General features: G+C 35.2%; 1 protein-coding gene, 1 non-coding gene and 1 pseudogene across 2 annotated transcripts in view; 2 read left to right on the top strand and 1 right to left on the bottom strand.

Annotated features, from left to right (window-relative positions):
• The window catches only part of GPC3 (glypican 3), a 409,732-nt gene that overhangs the window by 198,926 nt on the left and 191,673 nt on the right, over positions 1-19,133 (top strand). The window lies entirely within an intron of this gene.
• Positions 2,956-3,074, top strand: LOC118608598 (annotated as a pseudogene).
• On the bottom strand, positions 16,789-16,907 carry LOC118608202. The gene has a single exon (XR_004952973.1). It is a non-coding gene; the product is annotated as a 5S ribosomal RNA (ribosomal RNA).

Below are 19,133 nucleotides of genomic sequence, written 5' to 3'. Positions count from 1 at the left end.
ACTCCATAATTATAACTCTAGAAATTAAATGTATCACAGACTGAAAAAGGCTTCTTTGATTTCATAGAAAAGCTGTCTTTGACCATTGTTTACTGTGCTCACTTGTTGATATTTGCCATGCACACCACATTTTTTTTTCCTTCTGAGAGGCTTTCTACTTTCCATTAATTTTGTGGTCTTATGCTTTCTGCAGACTAACCTTTAAAAATAGTTCTGGGCATGCATCTTTCTTTAAACCTATAATAAACTAACACCTCTTTTAATTCTTTGTTTGGAAATAAATATATACTAAATGTCATGGTTATCAGATATCATGAGTTATATCTATGATGTTCGGAAATGTGCCTTCTTAATAGCTTGCTTTTCTGTTTTTAGGGTATGTCTTTTTCAAAGCAATGCTCTCAATTTTGCCAAAGTCATTATGTAGTTAACTGTTTATGTCCAAACCTGTAATTTCCTTGTCAATATACAAATCTTTTTGCTTTGTTAGGGAAAGATTGTATAGTCATTGACCCCTGTACAATACCAATTTTTACTATATTTTTTATGCTGAGATAGATTTTTTTCGACAATTAAGAGAGTTAGGCAGGTTAAACAAAGTGCACAATCTTGAGCTCTAGTGTTAATAAGATGGTCAACCTTACTTGTGCCTGTTTGTTTATATCAATCTCACTATATCTGGTAATGTCTGGTTAGTGCGTGGAAGCAACTTGGAGAAGCCTTCCCAAGAACCTGAAAATATTGAAAATAAACTTGCCCTCTAAGAGTTAAGCTAGGAAATCAGCAAGTTATGAATTAGAACAGAGCTATGCAAATTCCCTTTGAAAAACTGAATTACTAAAGAACAGTGTAGTCACATATTATTTGTATAATTTTGTAAAGCGTAAATGTAGAAAAAAGACTGGAAGCAAATTGCCAAAAGTTAATTATTGATATTGGCTGGTGGAAATATGATTATTATTTTACTCCTTTGAATTTTATTTTTTAAATTTCAAAAAAAGATAGCAAGAATGAGACAGAGACAGACAAATTTAATGACTCCTAGGGGGGGAAAAGACAGTAGACTGATTGACAGTGTTAACACAGTTGAAGAAAGAATGTGTCAATCAGGGACTGAGGGTTGGGTGCTCTTGGTCATGAAAGCAAATAAAAAGAAGAAATTCACAGATTAAAATAGTAGCACTAATCAGCCTCCTTTGCCCGGGAGAGAGACTGCCTTGTGTGACTCTGGACTAGGCACAGAGGCAAGATAGTAACATGGTTATGAGCAAGGTTCCATAAATAGACTGATTCATATCCCATGCTTACCACTCCCCAGATTTATGACCTTGGGCATGTGGCTATATCTTTCAAAAGCCCTAGGCTCTGTTTATAATATGAGAATTTTAATAATGGTACACATCACATAGGGCTTTTGTGAGAATAAAAGGAGACGATTTATATATTTATCACAGTACCTGGCAAATAGTAACCCCTCAATAAGTGTTAGCTGTTGTTGTAATATGTTACTATAATATCCTAATGGATGTGCTATGCAGATATCAGATGTAGTTACTGTTGTCGTGATTGTTGTTATTCTTATTTAATCATTATAGAATCAGTCTGCTGACATGTCAACCAATGATACTCAACCCAAATCGTCAATATCAGTACTGGCTCCAGGGATGTCACAGTGTTCTTAAAACAAAATAAACTTCATTTTAATTTTTTAAAGGGCACATAGCATTTATGGGGGATGGAATACGATGATAACATCAGCCAGAATGAGCTGGAGAAAGAGACACAATTCCAGCTAGGTTGAGACCGGCCATGGTAACTCTGTTTACCAGATTGCTCTGAGCAGCAGACCTTTCTTGGCATTGGCATGTGCTGGCAGAATACACCAGTACCTTTCTTCATGGTCAATACCGACATGTCCGCTCAGATAAATTAACATTCTTATCTGACATCTCATTTTGTGGAAACAAGTTAGCAAGCCAGTGTGTGAGCTGACTCCATAACCCCTTGGCTAAAAAAAAAAAAATACTGTATACCATTGTACTTTGACTCTAATAAGCATTGAGAAATGGCAGATAAACTTTTTTTTTCTTTTTACTGCCATATTTGCCAACCTCCACCCAGCATTCTTTGAGAGGTACATGAAAAGAAGACTGAAAATTCAAGAGAAGAGGAGGAAAGGGACACAGGAAAGAGAGGCATGTTATAATTCATCAGGATATATTTGGAAACTTGTTCTGTAGTAAAAATCTCAAATCCAAACAGTTCTGAAAGGTTAAAGATATAACATAGGAAAAGGACAGGCTAATTATGAGTCTATTACAGGGGCGATTTGAACATCATTTACATTAATATTCCCATGAATCATTGACGGTGCCCCAAGACCACATGGCACCAATATTTTCTTCCCCCCTTTCCTGTCCAAAGAATTTAGAGCCTAAGGAAGAAGAGAAAACAATTAATTTGTCTAGTTTGGTTTCAGTTATCCAGGGCCATAGATGTTAACCTTAGTGACTTCCACAGGCAGATTTTTGGAAAATGACAAACTTGCATTTTAATTCAACTTTTTGTGGCACATGTCTCAAACTGGAACAATAACATTTTGAGGGATTCCCTTAATCTTTATTTAAACAGGCAAAATTTTCAGTGATGTTGACACCGCAAGCTAGAATTTATACCAGTGAGGTTGGTAGAGGGAGACACAGTGCAACTGTGCTATGTCTTCCTTAGCACTGGAATTGGGGCTGCCCCCAGGCCCATAAAGAGGGTCCCCAGGCATATTTAAGGAAAGTGCTAAGCAACAGATTCAGAAGTCCTCATTAGAGGAAGCGACTATAACTTAAATTTTAGAGATTGTTATTTAAAATGCTCAATCTCAATATCAGCTTTTTCTGGGCACATTGCCAAATTAACAGCAATGAGCTATTTAAAAAATGCTCCTTTAAAATAAGCCTTCTTGTCCATGGCCATGCTACCCTGAACAAGGCTGATCCTATCTGATCTCCAAAGCTAAGCAGGGTCAGGCCTGGTTAGTACTTGGATGGGAGACCACCTGGGATGTCTAGGTGCTGTAGGCATAAAAATAAAAAAAAATAAGGGATTGTAAGCTGACAAAGTCCTTGCAATCTGTGAGGTCAACCAAGGGTTGCCTCACCTAAAAAATTAAAAATAAAGTGAAATAAGCCTTCTTGAATGTAGCACTGTGACAAAGGTCTTTTTGGGAGAAAAGATATCAAATCACTCCAAGCATTATTTTAAAACAGTGCCTAGGCCGTTTTAGTAATTTAGATGATGTCTTCTTTGAACCCAGACAATGTTAGTGCGCGAGAAGCAGTCATAAATGGGGCTGGCCTGGCTGACAGCTGAATTTCCTTTTCATACAGCTGTTCCCTTCACAGAAATTGAACCTTGAGAGTTTATATCATACCTTCCTGACATCTGTATGGATGGAACTGTCTCCCTGTTTGGGGGGTGAAGGATGAAGAAGTTAAGAGGAAGGAAATTCACTGTGGCCTATTGAGGGTGCAACTCCTAGAATATGGAAGGAAAGCATCCTGCTATGAGGAAGATCCTGTGCTCAGTTTTTTTTTCCTTTATCTAAGATATCAATGGGGAGATAGTGCCAAAGGCTCCCAGAGGTTTGCCAAAGAGAGTTCTAAAATCATAGGTTTGGATCTTCTTGCAGTTTGTTAGAAGGTCAGGGAAGCAAAAGGTGTCCATATCTCTGATGTTGCAAGTAACTGAGGTAGCAGTGCATGGTTTACTTCCAAATGCTGGATTTGGCTTCCCATTTTATATTGTCTGAGTACCTTTAGCAAGCATCATATGCAATATTAAAATTTACAATAACACCTTCAGATCTCTCTTCAAAAAAGAAAGGCAATGTCAAAAAGACTGTCAAACACCAAACATCTGCTGGGGGAAGGAAGAAAAGTTTGATTAATGAGAAGGTGCATGGAATCACTTTATTTACTCTCAAGTTCTTCCAGGAGGAAGAATTCTTTACTTTAGGTGCTTGATGCTCAGTAAATTGTGAACCATTTCTCCTTCTGCATGTAAATGTTACAGACTTCTTGAAAAGCATCCAGCATTTATCAAACCCTCCAGCAGTCAAGTCATAATTGGAAATCATAGTGGTTGCTTCAGTGCATTGATGGCACTTGTAAGAAAACTGAGGGAAACAGAGACTGTCATGCCCAGCTGCACCAGGGACGTCTTTAGAGTCACACTATGATTTTTTCCTACCAGCTGACTTGTTTTATCAGGGTTTTACTTAATCCTGGAGATTCACCCTTCTTCCCACTCATTCTCTCACATAGATTAATACCACACGCACGCACGTCAGTCCTAACGTGGCGAAAATCATTTTAAGTTTATTGGATATAAGAGCAGTTTCCTAAAGGTAAAACATTCCCTAATTTTGAAAATCTCAGGGAAGAGCCACATGGTTGACCTTTCTAGGTGTTCCGCCCCCTTCCTACCTGCCATTGAATTTGCTAGAGTCACTGTGGTGATACCTCCTTGCCAAGTCTTCACCTCCTGCAAGAGCCCCTTGAAGGCACTTGAGAAACTCTCTCCCCTTGAGTTAATCAATCCAGCCTCCATGAGTCCCCCAGCTTTCACCTTCACTGTGTTTCATGTGGTGGAGTAGGCTGTAGGAGTCTGAGTCCCAAGAAACTGTCAGAATCCTGGCCCTTGAGTCCTGTCTGTTAGTAGCCTTTCGAAAGAACTGTAGCTCAAGGGAGGGCCTGGCCTTTTTGCAAAGGCTAGCTTTTGAATTAAATACCATAGTTTTATGATTAGAGCTGAGAGCTCTGAGATTTCATACACATGTCAATAACCCCTAGGAAATGCACAGCATTAACCTTTTCCACTTATTTTCTTATAATTTTCATTTCATCATGGCTATGAGGCACTGCAGGCCATGTGTTTATAGGGAAATATTGTTCTTGGTAAGTAGTTGGAATCATTCAAGTTATGGAGTTATTTTCCTGAAATGTCCAGTAAACCCAATGGAATATTGCCAAACAACTGGATTTTTTTTGTTTTATTTTGTGTGTATGTGTGCTTAGAGTTGAAACAAAAGGAAAAGAAAAAAAAAAGACAAGCCATCCATACTTCGAGGTATTGTTTAGAGTGGATTTGTAGATAAGCTCTGGAGTCCATCAGCTTGAATTCAAAACTTGGCTTTTCTACTTATTGACTGTACAATCTTTAGCAGGTTATTTAACCTCTCTGTGACTCGATTTTCTTATCTGTAAAACAAAGACAATAGTATACCCACCTCACAGGATAGTTCGATAACACATGAATTAATTCATATAAAACACTTGAAACACTGCCTGGCAAAAGTAAATAATCCATAGATGCTAGTTCTTATTATACCTAAAGCTAAATTTTAAGTGCTATACAATATTTTTCATGGAAGTATATGGACATAATGAAAAGTACATTATACATTGCACAGATAGTCAAGAGTCCTGTCTTGTTGCTGCCACCAGCCACGACATAGCTATATGACTTGGAGCCAATCTTAATTTCAGTGACTTCATCTGTGAAATTGGGGAAATAATATTTCCCTTAACTACTGTTGATACACATGTGTGCATATGTGCATATGTGCATGCACAAACATTCTCTTTCAGTAATAGAGAAGTAGAATTAAATAAGAACACAAATTGTAAAACTTTGAAACGCCATAAAATACTTCAGTTATGGTGGTCATGTTGTCATAAGTATACACTATGTATACTTAGGTTATAACAAATTCTTAGAACAAAATGTACTATTGTATCTACAAGGTATTTTATGCTTTTCAAAGAAAATAGGCTATCCAGTATTTTATCACAGCTGGCTATTGCAAGCCTCTAGGACATAAAGGCCATGTTGTTTGCATGTTTTATTCACAGTCTAGGAGATACTGTGCATTCAGTAAACATTAAATGGAAAAAATATATAGTTTTATGCAAGTAAAGTTGATCTAATGAGACAGCTAAGATGTCTCAAAAGTAGTCTTTAAGTAGTTTTCTAGTAAGTGGTTAATGTTGTTGACTTCACATAATGTCAAGGACCTGTCATAATGTTGGTTGCAAACAAGATGAAATTTGGTTTGGACACAGGTCTGAGAAGACGATGTGTGGCTCAGCAGGAGAAATAATAAATAGCCCAGACTTGTAGGACTTGGAATCTTTTATCCCAGATCTACCTCATCTTTCACAGGAGAGTAGACAGTAGTCTCATGGTTCTATATGTGTGAAAAGAAAACAGAACATTTTATAAAGAGTGCTCAGTGAGTATTTTTGAGTATATGAATGCTTAAGGCCTTGGAAGGGTGAGTGTATAAATTTTAAGCAAGCTCAGATCTGGTATTTCTCATTAATAAGAGGAAGGAGGGATGGGAATGCATCTTCCAGTAACCATAGGGGAAGAGGAGACTGTTACTTTTGTAATCACTAAAGCTTTTGCTGAAGCACTTGCAGAATTACAAACTGCTATGCAAATCCTTAATACCAGATTACAGTCACAAGTCTTTCCAATAACAATAGTTGCATAAACTGCTGACAGTTGCCCTTTCTTAGGATATTCATGAAGCGTCTAAGTACAGGAGGAAAGAAGCACAGACAAGAGCAACTGTGTCAAATAAACACATTAATTGTCCCAACAACACAAAATATACTCTAGTTGTGCTTTCTTTTCAGCACATAAAGGTATATTGAAAAGAAACACAGATTTTTATTAGATAAAGACACTACCAGAATATTTCATTTAAACCTTTAAATGAAGCTATTCCCTCATTATAGAACAGACTCTTTCATTCAATATGTCTTCGAAAGACTATTTTTATTTTCTAAGCGACAGTAATAGTAGGTGGTTAAAAGAAGAAACACCTTAGCCTTGATTCGTGAAATTATGGTCGTACACTATAAAAAGAAAAATCCGTAAGTTGAGAACACAATAACCAGGCCTAGGATGTCTCAGTGATTTTCTGGTCTAGCTGAGAGAGTAAACCATTTTTCTCATGGCTGTTTGTAGTAATCCATGTCTCTTTCCCATAAACTCTGGAGAAAGACCATTCCCTTCTTTTTTTTTTAGAAAAGATTTTAATTAAGTAGAATGATTTGGTGAGTTCTGGGGGGCTTTTAAACTATTCAGTTGTGGATTCTGGGAGGTGCTGTAGAACTTTACTTCCTTAGATATTATCAAACTTTCTTTTAAGTCAACTACAAGATCTAAGAATGTGACCTTGATGCTCTTGGTAGGTATCATTATTAATGATGGAGACCTTGAATAAGAAAGAATATTTCTTAATCAACCAGAAATTAGCTTGTTCAAGTGAAAGCCTAGAAGAGAGAGAAGAATGAAAAAAAAAAGACTAAGAATCATGTCTTACAACATAGCTAATTCATTGAGATGATAAAGTAAGGTATGGTGTTCTTAAAAGAACAATTTTAGAAACAAGTCATCATCTGAGGCTCCCCTACATTCTTCTGTTTAGCCACTTTCCTGATTTCTCAAGGTGGCTTATTCCTAAGTCCAGGATGAAAACAGACATATTGTGAGCCGTGATGAAGCTAGCCATATTAGTGCCTACCTAATTTTAAAGGTGTTACACAAATTTAACCAAAATTTTAAATATATTATAAAAGGGTAAAAAGATTTCAGAAGTGTCGTGTATTCAGATTCAACCTTGGGTCTTGACAATTGCTGGAGAAAGCAATGCCAGACTACTAATGAGTCTCCACCAAGGGTCTGGCCATTTATTAATGTAAATATTTTCATAGTGGCTACTCAAACTTGTGAGAATACACTTTGAAATGATGTTTTGCCTTGAAATGATAGGTAGAGCTCCTATTTATTTTCTTATTTACCTACTTACCTATTTATTTATATCCTACTTTGTCCCAAAAAGAATTTAAAGTGCTTTACAAAAGTACACATAATAAAAGTAAGATACAATGCCACTAAAGTACATAGGAACAATTAGTGAAAGGAGAAAATGCAAATAGGAAAGTATGATGGATCCAGGACATAATGCATAATATGAAGTTTATTGTGTTTAATAGAGGTAGACCATAAACTTGGTCTGTGCTTTCTAGCAACAAATGGTGAAGAGGTAAAAATGATTGGATATATGAATCACAGTGTCTGGAAGATTAAAACAAACTTTTTTTCGGAAAAGCTAATGTAGAATAAATTGTAAGGACTAATTGTGCTAATGGGACAAAAGAGTGGTTAACTGTTGCAGAGTCTTAAGTTTTCTAGTAGTTATGGATATTCACTTCTTTCTGAGGATCCTTTGAGTGAATCCTTTTAATTGTCTTTTCTGGTCTGTAGTACACTTAGGGGAAAAATCTATCTGTCTGTCTGTCTCTCTATCAAATCATATTTGTAATAGTCCTTGAAAATATTTTTTTTCCTTGGTATTTAGAAGCCTATGTACATTTATAGTTTCATCATGGGCCTGCACAAATAAATGGTTGATGTTTAATAGCAACTTATTTCTAAGCTTGCTCAATTCTACGTAAATTCATGTAGAACAAAATGCCAGAAAAAAATAAACAGAATTTTGAGCAATACTTTTAGTGTCTTTTCTGTGAACTATTCTAGAAAGTGTAGGGGCTTTTCCTACATCCTAAACTTGCAGTTTTATGTGGCTAATTTTCTAAAAAAAAATCATTCGGTATTCAAAAATAACATTGGAATGTGTTACCTTTTTGGGTGTTTTGGTCCATTAACTTTTTTCCGGTGGTTTTTCCAATTAAATTTACTTTGATACCATATGGAATCTATGGTGTGCTAAAACTCCCCAGCTCATGAAAGAAATATCAAAGCAGATTGGGGGGGGAATGGAGTGAATTAACACTGTTCAGTGATTCTAGTCACTAGTTCCACCAAAGACTAATTTCCAAAGTCCAGTTTTTTTCATTAAAAAAATAATACTTTATTTTTTAGAAGAGTTTTAGATTTAAACAAAAACTAAGCAGGTAGCACAGAGTTTCTAGTTGCTCCCTTTCCCCTTCACACAGTTTCATCTATTAATATTATTAGTATTGGTTTGGTACATTTGTTATAATTAATGAACCAATACTGATACATTATCATTAACTAAACTCCATAGTTTATATTAAGGTTTACTTTTTGGGTTGCACAGTTCCATGGGTTTTAATAAATGCATAATGTCTTGTATCCTCCATTAGAATATCATACAGAACTGTTTCACCACTTTAAAATTCCTGATGTGTCACTTATTTATCCTCCTCTGCTCCCCACCCCCAGGCCCTTGCAACAAGTGATCTTTGTAGTGTCTCCATAGATTTGCCACTTCCAAAATGTCACATAGTTATGTTATCAGTGTTGGGGTTCTTGGGGTCCCCAAGATAGAAATCAAGAAGAAACCCCAAAAAGATTTTCAGGCAAATGTTTTTAAGCTTATACTCAAGTACAAGGGAGGCAGTGCAGAGGAAGGGAAGGGCCTCCAAACTGACTCCAGGGCTGTCTCTGCTTTCCTACTTTTATAAGCTTGGGACAAGAGGGCTTGTATGAAAATTCAGGCTTTTTAAAAAGGAAGCCTTCCTTTTTAAGCTGCATTGCCTGGTAACTGTTGTGAAGGCAAAATGGTGGACTGCTCATTATCAGCACCCCAGGAAGGTCCTACAGTGGCCAAAGCTTGATCAGCTGCACATGCAGGATAGTGGTTTAGACATCTGCAAGGAAGTAAGAAGTTAGAAGGGAGACAAAATCAGCGACATCAGTGTTTTTGTGTAGGGGATGACAGGGTGGTGGCATTCTTGTGGTCAGCTTATCCAGTGTTCCTCCTGGCCATCTGACATTCTTTTAGCTCTGGGCTCAAGTCCCTATGCTGTCAGTTGGAATCACACAGTATATAGCCTTTTAAGATTGACTTTTTAAACTTAGCAATAGTCATTTAAGATCTATGTCTCTTGGTGGCTTGATTGCTCATTTCTTTTTATTGCTAAGTGGTATTTCTTTGTATGGATATGGCACTGTTTATCCTATTGAAGGACATCTTGCTCGATTCCAGTTTTGACCAATTTAAAAAAAAGCTGCTGTAAACATTCACGGCCAGGTTTTTGGGTGAACATAAGTTTTCAACTCAATTGGGTAAAATCTAGGAGCCCAACTGCTGATCGCATGGTAAGAAAATGTTTATTTTTGTGAGAAACTGCCAAACTACCTTCCAAAGTGGCTGTATTTTGCATTCCTACCAGTAACATTCTGCATCATCATCAACATTTGGTATTGTCAGTGTTATGAATTTTAGACAGCCTAATACCTGTGTGGTAGTATTGTTTTAACTCGCAATTTCCTAATGACATATGATATTGGCATATTTTGTTATGCTTATTTGCCATCTATATACCTTCTTTGGTGAGATGTCTGTTCAGATCTTCAGTCCATTTTTAATGGGGTTGTTTGCTTTTATTTATGTATTTTCAATTACAATTGACATTCAGTATTCTTTCATATTAGTTTTAGGTGAACATGTATGGTGGTTAGACATATGATTTACAAGGTGATCACCCCCACCCCAATTAGTACCCACTTGACACTGTACATAGTTATTACAATATTATTACTGCTATACTTTACATCCCCATGACCTTTGTAACTACCAATTTTCTGCTCTTAATCCCTTTACCTTTTCTTCCATTGTCCCAATCCCCTACACATATGGAAAACATCAGTTTGTTCTCTGTATCTGAGTCTGTTTCTGTTTTGTTTGTTTATTTTGTTCTTTAGGTTCTACATATAAGTGAGATCATGTGGTACTTGTGTTTCTATTTGACTTACTTCACTTAGCATACTACCCTCTAGGTCCATCCATGTTGTTGCAAATCATAAGAATTCACTTTTTTATAGCCAAGTACTGTTCTATTGTATATATGGACTACCTTTTCTTTATCCAATCATCTACCGATGGACACATAGGTTGCTTCTATATCCTGGCAATTGTAAACAATGCTGCAGTGAACATGGGACATATATGTCTTTTTGAATCAGTCTTTTGGATTTCTTCAGATAAATACCCAGAAATGGAATTGCTAGGTCATAAGGTAGTTCTATTTTTAATTTTTTTGAAGAACCACCATGCTGTTTTCCATAGTGGTTGTACCAATTTGCAATCCCACCAACAGTGTTTGAAGGTTCCCATTCTTCTACATCCTTGCCAACACTTGTTTTTTGATTTATCAATGACATCCATTCTAACAGGTATGAGGTAATATCTCATTGTGGCTTTAATTTACATTTTCCTGATGATTAGAAAATATTAAGCATCTTTCCCTATGTCTATTGGCTATCTGTATATCCTCTTTAGAGAAATGTTTACTCAGATTCTTTGCCCACTTTTTAGTTGAATTGTTAGTTTTTCTTTTTTTAGGTGTTGAGTTGCATAGTTCTTTATAAATTTTGGACCCCTTATCAGATGTATCATTGGCAAATATCTTTTATTCGGTAGGTTGCCTTTTCATTTTGTTGATGGGTTTTTTTTGCTGTGCAAAAATGGTTTATGTTTGATGTAGTCCCATTTGTTTATTTTTTCTTTTGTTTCCCTTGCCTGAGGAGATATTTTAGAAAAAATAAATATTACTATGAGCAGTGTCAGAGAGTTTGCTGCCTACGTTTCCTTCTAGGAGTTTTATGGTTTTGGGTCTTACATTTAGGTCTAATCTATTTTGAATTTATCATTGTATATAGTATAAGAAGGTGGTGGGTTGTTTTCTTATTGTTGAATTTTAAGAATTCTTTGTATATATTGGATACAAGTCCTTTATCATATACATTTTGTAAATATTTTCACAGTCTGTGGCTTTTTTTAAACTCTCCTAGCAGATGTTTTTTCTCTTCATTCTCTAATCATCACAAAACAGATATTTTTGATTTTAATAAAGTATAACTATAAATTTTTTTATTTTATGGATTATACTTTTGATGTTGAATGTAAAACCTTATTGCTAAACCCAAAGTCATCAAGATCTCCTTCCATGTTATCTTATAGAAGTTTTATAGTTTTGCACTTTCCATTTAGGTCTACAGTCTATTTTCAGTTAATTTTTATGAATGATATAAGGTCTGTATCTAGATTTATTTCTTTGCATAGGGGCATTCAATTGTTTCGAAACAATTTGTTGAAAAAGCCATCATTCATAGAATTGTTTTTGTCCTTTCCCTGAGTCTTTTTCTAGGTCTGTATTCTGTTCCATTGATCTTTTCCTTTATTTATTTATTTTTTTACCATTACCATCTGTCTTAATTACTGTGACTTTATAGGAATTCTTGAAATCAGATAGTGCCAGTTTTCTGATTTTGTTATTTTTTAGTGTTGTGATGACTATTCTGAGTCTTTTGCCTTTCTAGATAAACTTTAGTATTGATAACCACAAAATAATTTTCAGAGATTTTGACTGGGATGCCATCGAATCTATAGATCGTGTTGGAAAAAATTGACTTCTTAATTATAATGAGCTTTTTAAGCCTATAAACATAGAGTATCTCTCCATTTATTCTTGTACATATTTCGTTAGACTTATACATAAGCATTTCATTTTTTGATGCTAATATAAATGGTATTGTGTTTTCAATTGGAAATACCAGTTAATCATTCTTGATATATAAAAAAGTAACTAACTTTATGTATTAACTCTGTAACCTGCAACCTTGCTATAGTATCTTAATAGTTTGAGGAGAATTTTTTGTCAGTTCTCTGGGATTTCTACATAGATAATCGTGTCATTTGTAAATAGTTTATTTCTTCCTTCCCAATCTGTTTATCTTTTATTTCTTTATTTTGTCTTATTACATTGACTAGGACTTTAGTACAATGTTGAATAGAAGTGCAGTATACGAGGGTTCCCTTTTCTCCACATCCTCACCAATACTTGTTTTTTTTTAATTGATTGATGATAGCTGTTCTGACAGGTGTGAGGTGATATCTCATTGGTGTTTTAATTTGTATTCTGTGATGATTAGTGATCTTGAGCATCTTTTCACCTATTGGCCATTTTTGTTTTCTCTTTGGAGAAATTCTTATTTGGGACTTCTGCCTATTTTTTAATTTGATTGTTTTTCATTGTTGAATTGTATGAGTTCTTTATAAATTTTGGATTTTAACCACTTATCATAGGCAAATATCTTTTCCCATTCAGTAGGTGGTTGTTGTCGTCGTCGTCGTTGTTCTCCTCCTCCTCTTCCTTCTCCTGCTTCCCCCTTCCCCTTCTCCATTTTCTTCTTCTTCAATATTTTTAAATCAAATTGATCTTTTTCACGAACTAGTTTTTGGTTTTGTTGAATTTCTTTATTGATTTTCTGTTTCCAGTTTCATTGATTTCTTTCATTTTTATTATTTTTTTCTTGTGCTTGCTTTAGGTTTATATTGCTCTTCTTTCTCTGGTTTTCTTTGGTAGAATCTTAGATAATTAATTTGAAATATTTTTTTTTCTTTTCTAATATATGCATTTTATGCTATAAATTTCCCTATAAGCACTACATTTCTTGCATCCCATCAGGTTCAATATGTTTTATTGTCATTTTCAGTAAGCAAAATATTTTTAAAATTTCTCTTTAAGACTTCTTTGTTCCATGTATTATGAAGATGTGTGTTGTTTAATTTGCACACGATTGGATATTGTCTTGTTATCTTTCTTTTATTGATTTGTCATTTAAATCCATTGTGGTCTGAGAACATTCTTTGTATGATTTCTATGCTTTAAAATTGTTTTGGGGGGTTCTCTAGTTCATGTTTATTAGTCCGCATGGTGACTTAGATCTTCCTAAAACTGGGGGAAACCCCTCAACCTCATCCACCTTACATAGAAATGTAAGTTTCCTTGTTTCAATGCCTGTTATAAAAAAACAAATCCTCTCTACAAATATTTAACACATTTTTTATTTCCCTTTTTTACCATTTCTTTGTAAAAGTCATCTTCTTACTAGCGGCTCTCTCCTCTAGAGTTGGGAAGGGGGATTATGCTTTAAAATTTCTTAAAGTATACTTTATGGCCCAGAATATTTCAGATGAGCCTAAGAGGAATGTATATTCTACTATTGATGGATGATGTATCCTATAGATGTCAATTAGATCTAGTTTATTGATGATGCTATTTGGTTCAACTATATCCTTCCTAATTTTCTGCCTGATGTATTTGTTGTTATTAATAGAGGGTGTTGGTTTTTCCAACATAATTGTGGATTTGTATACTTATCTATATAATTACATCAGTTTTTGCCTCACATATTTTGATGCTCTGTTATTAGGTGCATATGCATTAAGGATTATGTCTTTTTGGAACATCGACCCTTTATTATGTAATGACCCTTTTATCTCTGCTAATTTTCCTTCTTCCAAAGTGGGCTTTGTCTGAAATGAATTTGTCTACTCTAGTGTTTTGTTAGTGTTAGCATGATATATCTTTCCCCATCACTTTATTTGTATCTTTATATTTAGGATGTATTTCCTGTAGACAGTCTGTAATTAGGTCTTATTTTTATATTTATGCTGATAGTCTCTATCTTTTACTTTGTGTATTTAAACCATTCACATTTAAAGTGATTAGTGATGTAATTGGATTAACATCCACCATATTTGTAGCTACTTTAGATTTATTGCACTTATTCTTTGCTATAGTTGTTTTTAATCGTCTCATTTTCTGCTTTCTCTGGTTTTAACTGAATATTTTGTGATTCCACTTTTTCTCCTCTCTTAGCATATCAATTTTACTTAAATTTTTTTTAGTGTTCCCCCTAAAGTTTGCAAAATGCTTTTGTAATTATTCTAAGTTCACTTCCAAATAATACTATCTTGCTTCACCAGTAGTGCAGATACCTTATATTAGAGTATTTTTTATTTTTCCCTCCCATCCCTTATAACACAGCTATCATTCATTTTACTTTTCTATGTGCTATAATCAACAAATGCATTGTTGCTATTATTACTTCGAACAAAATTACCTATTAGATAAATTGCTTTAAACAAGAAAAGACTTTATTTTACCTTTATTCTTTCTCTGATGCTCTTCCTTTATTTATGTAGATTCGATTTTCTGACCTATTTAATATCCCTGAAAAACTGCTTTTAACATTTTTTGGAATTGAAAATTTTCTTCCTTTTTTTTTTTGTCTGAGAAAGTCTATTTCTTCTTTCCTTTTCAATGATAATTTTTCTGGAAACAATTCTAGGTTTGTGGTTTCTTTTCTTTGAACACCAAATATTTCATTTCCCTCTCTTATTTCTTGCATGGTTTCTGACAAGATGTTCAGTATAATTCTTGTTGTATCCCACCAACAAGGGATATGGCATCTTACCTATAATGGTACATCACACCTATAATAAAACAAGGTGTACCTTTATAGGTAAGATGGCTATTTCTTTCTCTAGATTCTTAGATTTTTCTTCTTCATCTTTTGTTTTTTGCAGTTTGAATATGATATGCCTAAGAGTAGATATTTTGGTATTCAACCTGCTCATTATTCTCTGCACTTCCTTGACCTGTGGGTTGTGTCTATTATGAACTTTGTGAAATTTTTGATCACTATTACATCAAATATTCTGCTCCAATCTCCCTTTGTTTTCTAGATGTAAATCCCATGTAACTGTGGGGGACCGATAAGACTGGGGGCCAGGAGTTTTTAACTCTCTAGCTATCCATATTCAGCCTCTATCAATTTGTCAAAATTACCATTTATAACAAGTACATTACACTCTTCCAGAAGCATGATCTTCACTCATTTCCTTCTATCTCCTCACCTAAACATGAAAGGCTGGCTTATAGGCACTGAGGAATTTGTTGTTTTTGTCTGACACCATGAAGAACTCATCCAATGGCAAAGGCTCGCTCAGGGAGCCTGCTTAGTCTCAACTGCCTTGGAGGAGCTTCTTCCAGAGAGGCCTCATATTTTTCACCAAGTCCTTCAGGAGAGGATAGCAGACACTTGGAAACTGAAACCAAAATGCCATGAACACAGACCCATGAATGGTGATGAGACCCCCTCTTCTGCCCCATGCCCCCCTTTTCCAAGGTTCTATGTTACTGGTCTTAAAATAAATGTGGCACAACTGAAAAACATTACCACTTAAGTGTCCACACTAGTTAATGGCTTCAGCAGCTTCTGTTCCAGGTAAGTGAATTTCGGCCATGATTCTCTGTAATTTGCCTTCCCAGATTTCAGAATATCAGTTTGCCTTGTGACCTTAATCCCCTAATGGATCTAAGAAGCATCATTGATTTTAAGCTTGTTCAGCTATTGTCTTGTCATTGAGGATGGGAATGTTATCTTCCAAACCCTTTATATGTTGGAGCCGGGACTAGAAACTCCCAATGTCCAGTTTTCAAGGCTAAAATATGTTGTAGAATTAGAAATGGCCTTAGTGTTACAGTGACCTGCATTCACATTCAGGCCCTAGCATTTAATTAGTGGTATTACCTTGTGTGGTTCATTTAACCTGTTTGAGTCTCAGTTTCCTCTTCGGTCAAATAAATATAATTCCAAACACATATGATTATGTTAAAGTTAAATGAGAGAACATAAGTGACCAAGTTTATCACGATTCTGACATGTAAATTGCAGGTATCTCATAAATTTAGTTTTTTTTCCCATTAAGATACCTATGCTTAAAAACAAGGGCTGTTTCAAGCCCAGCCCATTGTTTAGCATTTATCTTAGGAATTAGAAAAGAATTCTGACAAAGCGTTTGCTATTCTTACAATACTGCTAAAACTGCCTTGAAAAAAGTAATCTGCTTCTATAAGGACTATCTTATTCTTTTTTTTTTAATACCTACAGCGCCTGGTCTTCCTAGGTGGTCTCCCATCCAAGTACTAACCAGGCCCAACCCTGCTTAGCTTCCAAGATCAGATGAGATCAGGCACATTCAGGGTGGCATGGCCATAGACAGGACTATTTTATTCTTAAGGGCTTGATGGGAACTCAGTGGTTCATTTACTTGTCTGCTCCAACCACAAGTATATTCTCCTTTTAAAAATATCCAGCTTTTTACTAAAAAGGCCCATGAAAACACACTTTTTTTCTGTCTATGTCTGAATACAGAAACATCAGCAGCAAATACTAAGGACAGTCTTTTTGCTACAGTGATAAGCTCTATGTCCTGGATGTGGAGTAGTAGAAGTTACTGAACCAATTAAAGAGAGGAAATAGTCTGATTGCACACGTTACATATCAAACCACATTTGGAGAATTGTATCCCTTTTTGAGTACCATTATTTAAGGAGAATGTTGACAACACTAGAGTGTATCCAAATATTGTTTACCAGGATGATATTGGGGGCATCTAAAATGTATAAACCTTGCTATATTAGGATGTATATTATTCAATTTATTAGATTTATTTATCTGTATAGTTTTATATTATAAAACAAAAATTAGAATATTTTCTCTTCAGGGCCAAATTTTTCATAATAGCTCTGATTTTACATTGTTCTGATATTTCCTGGACATAACTCTTTTGACTTCTCCCAGCAAAAAGACAGAAGAAAATCTCCCCTAGATTAAGGGCACGTTTAGTTCCTATATGTCCCCAAGGAGCCTTTATTTGACTGGTTATGGATTGGTCTGTAGTCCTGTGATATAGAAGTAAGGGGATTAGGCACAACCCAGAGATATACTTAGTGGATTCTGAGCTGCAAACGTTGAAGCAGGGAGCACACGTGAAGTTAGATATGAACTCCTAACCCTTTCCCCGTGCAGTATGTGTTGTTGTTATTCTTTCTGCAGAAAAGTTCATGAACTTTTGTAATTTTCTTTTTCTATTGATCCAACAGTGTTAGTAACAGAAACTTTAAAAAAGGGTTATGGCAGTACAGTGTATGGAATTTTGCTGTCATAGATCTTGCAAGTTAGAGATCAAATGCACTCTGCTAGAGATGAAATTTGCCTTTTAGAGAATTTATTTTAGGGTAGCTTAGAAGACAGATCTAAAGAGTGGCATCACAGCAGCAGTCTTCCTTCTCTTACCTCATGCTGCCCCAAGTCAAATGTAAAAGCATGACTCTGCTTTGTTGGTCTTTGGGGTGCAATTTCTCCTAATATATTTCCATTCATAGAGGAGAAGCCAATGAGAAAATAATGAGCTTAAAAATAACTTTTTACAAAGATTTTTGAAATTATATGTATTGGCTATAGGGTCGAGGTTAGGTAGACTGTAACCTCTGCTGGGAGTCACTAGTCTGAGTTGACTGCTTCTACTTTGCAGTTGTGTGACCCTGGGAAAGTAGTTAAACTCTGCTGAATGTTAATTTCATCGTGTATAAAATGGGGATTGCAATACCAAATTCAGAAGGTTGTTGGCAAAAGTAGATATAAATACTTGGAAATGTTTTGTAAATGCTAAACCATACAGCTTGTGAGTACTTTTAAAGCAAGGATGATGTATCATTTATCTCCATCTACCCAGCACTTGCATAGACCTAGTACCTAGCACAGAGCCTAATATAATAATAAATAATTGCTAGCTGAAATTAAAATGAATAAGTGGTTTTAGATATCCAAATTTCCAATGATTTTAAAGAATTCATTGGTCCTTTGTATTGGGCTAGATGATCTCTTGTCCTCATTAAACCTTTAGATCCAAGGATTCAGAATAAAGTAGCATATGTGGTTAAGAAGACATTATCATAAGATAGATAAACTTTCTAGGAATTACTTAATATTCTAAATAAAACAAAATAAACAAATGAACATATAGCAATAGATGGAGAAAAAGATTAACTTCCTCAAGTGGCCTTGGAAGCCCAGTAGAATTGCACTGGCATCTGCTCAACTTTGCTGGGCATGTCATAAGCCTAAGGGAAGAATGTAGCAAGCGTGTCCTATCTTGTGAGGGATTTGGGGCAGATGGTAGTGGCACAACCTAGAGCTCATTTCTGCCACAGATGACTGAGATTCTGGACTAAGTGATCCCAAGGAGCTGTTGGAGTACAGTCTCTCTAGTAGACTGAAAGTGCTAATTTGATTTTTCAAGGCTCATGAATTGGCATCATTTGGAGTACATCTGTCATGGGCCTTTGCACTTTGGAAGGAAATGAAAGAAGATAATAAGTTAATTTTAAATGTCTCAGGAAACTTCATTATTTTTGTTTTTAAACTGTCTTATTTCTTAAAAA

This window comes from Rousettus aegyptiacus, unplaced genomic scaffold (genome assembly GCF_014176215.1).
Source record: "Rousettus aegyptiacus isolate mRouAeg1 unplaced genomic scaffold, mRouAeg1.p scaffold_m13_p_9, whole genome shotgun sequence".
In the NCBI taxonomy this organism is placed as follows: domain Eukaryota; kingdom Metazoa; phylum Chordata; class Mammalia; order Chiroptera; family Pteropodidae; genus Rousettus; species Rousettus aegyptiacus.
This window is presented reverse-complemented; position numbering and strand designations above follow the sequence as displayed.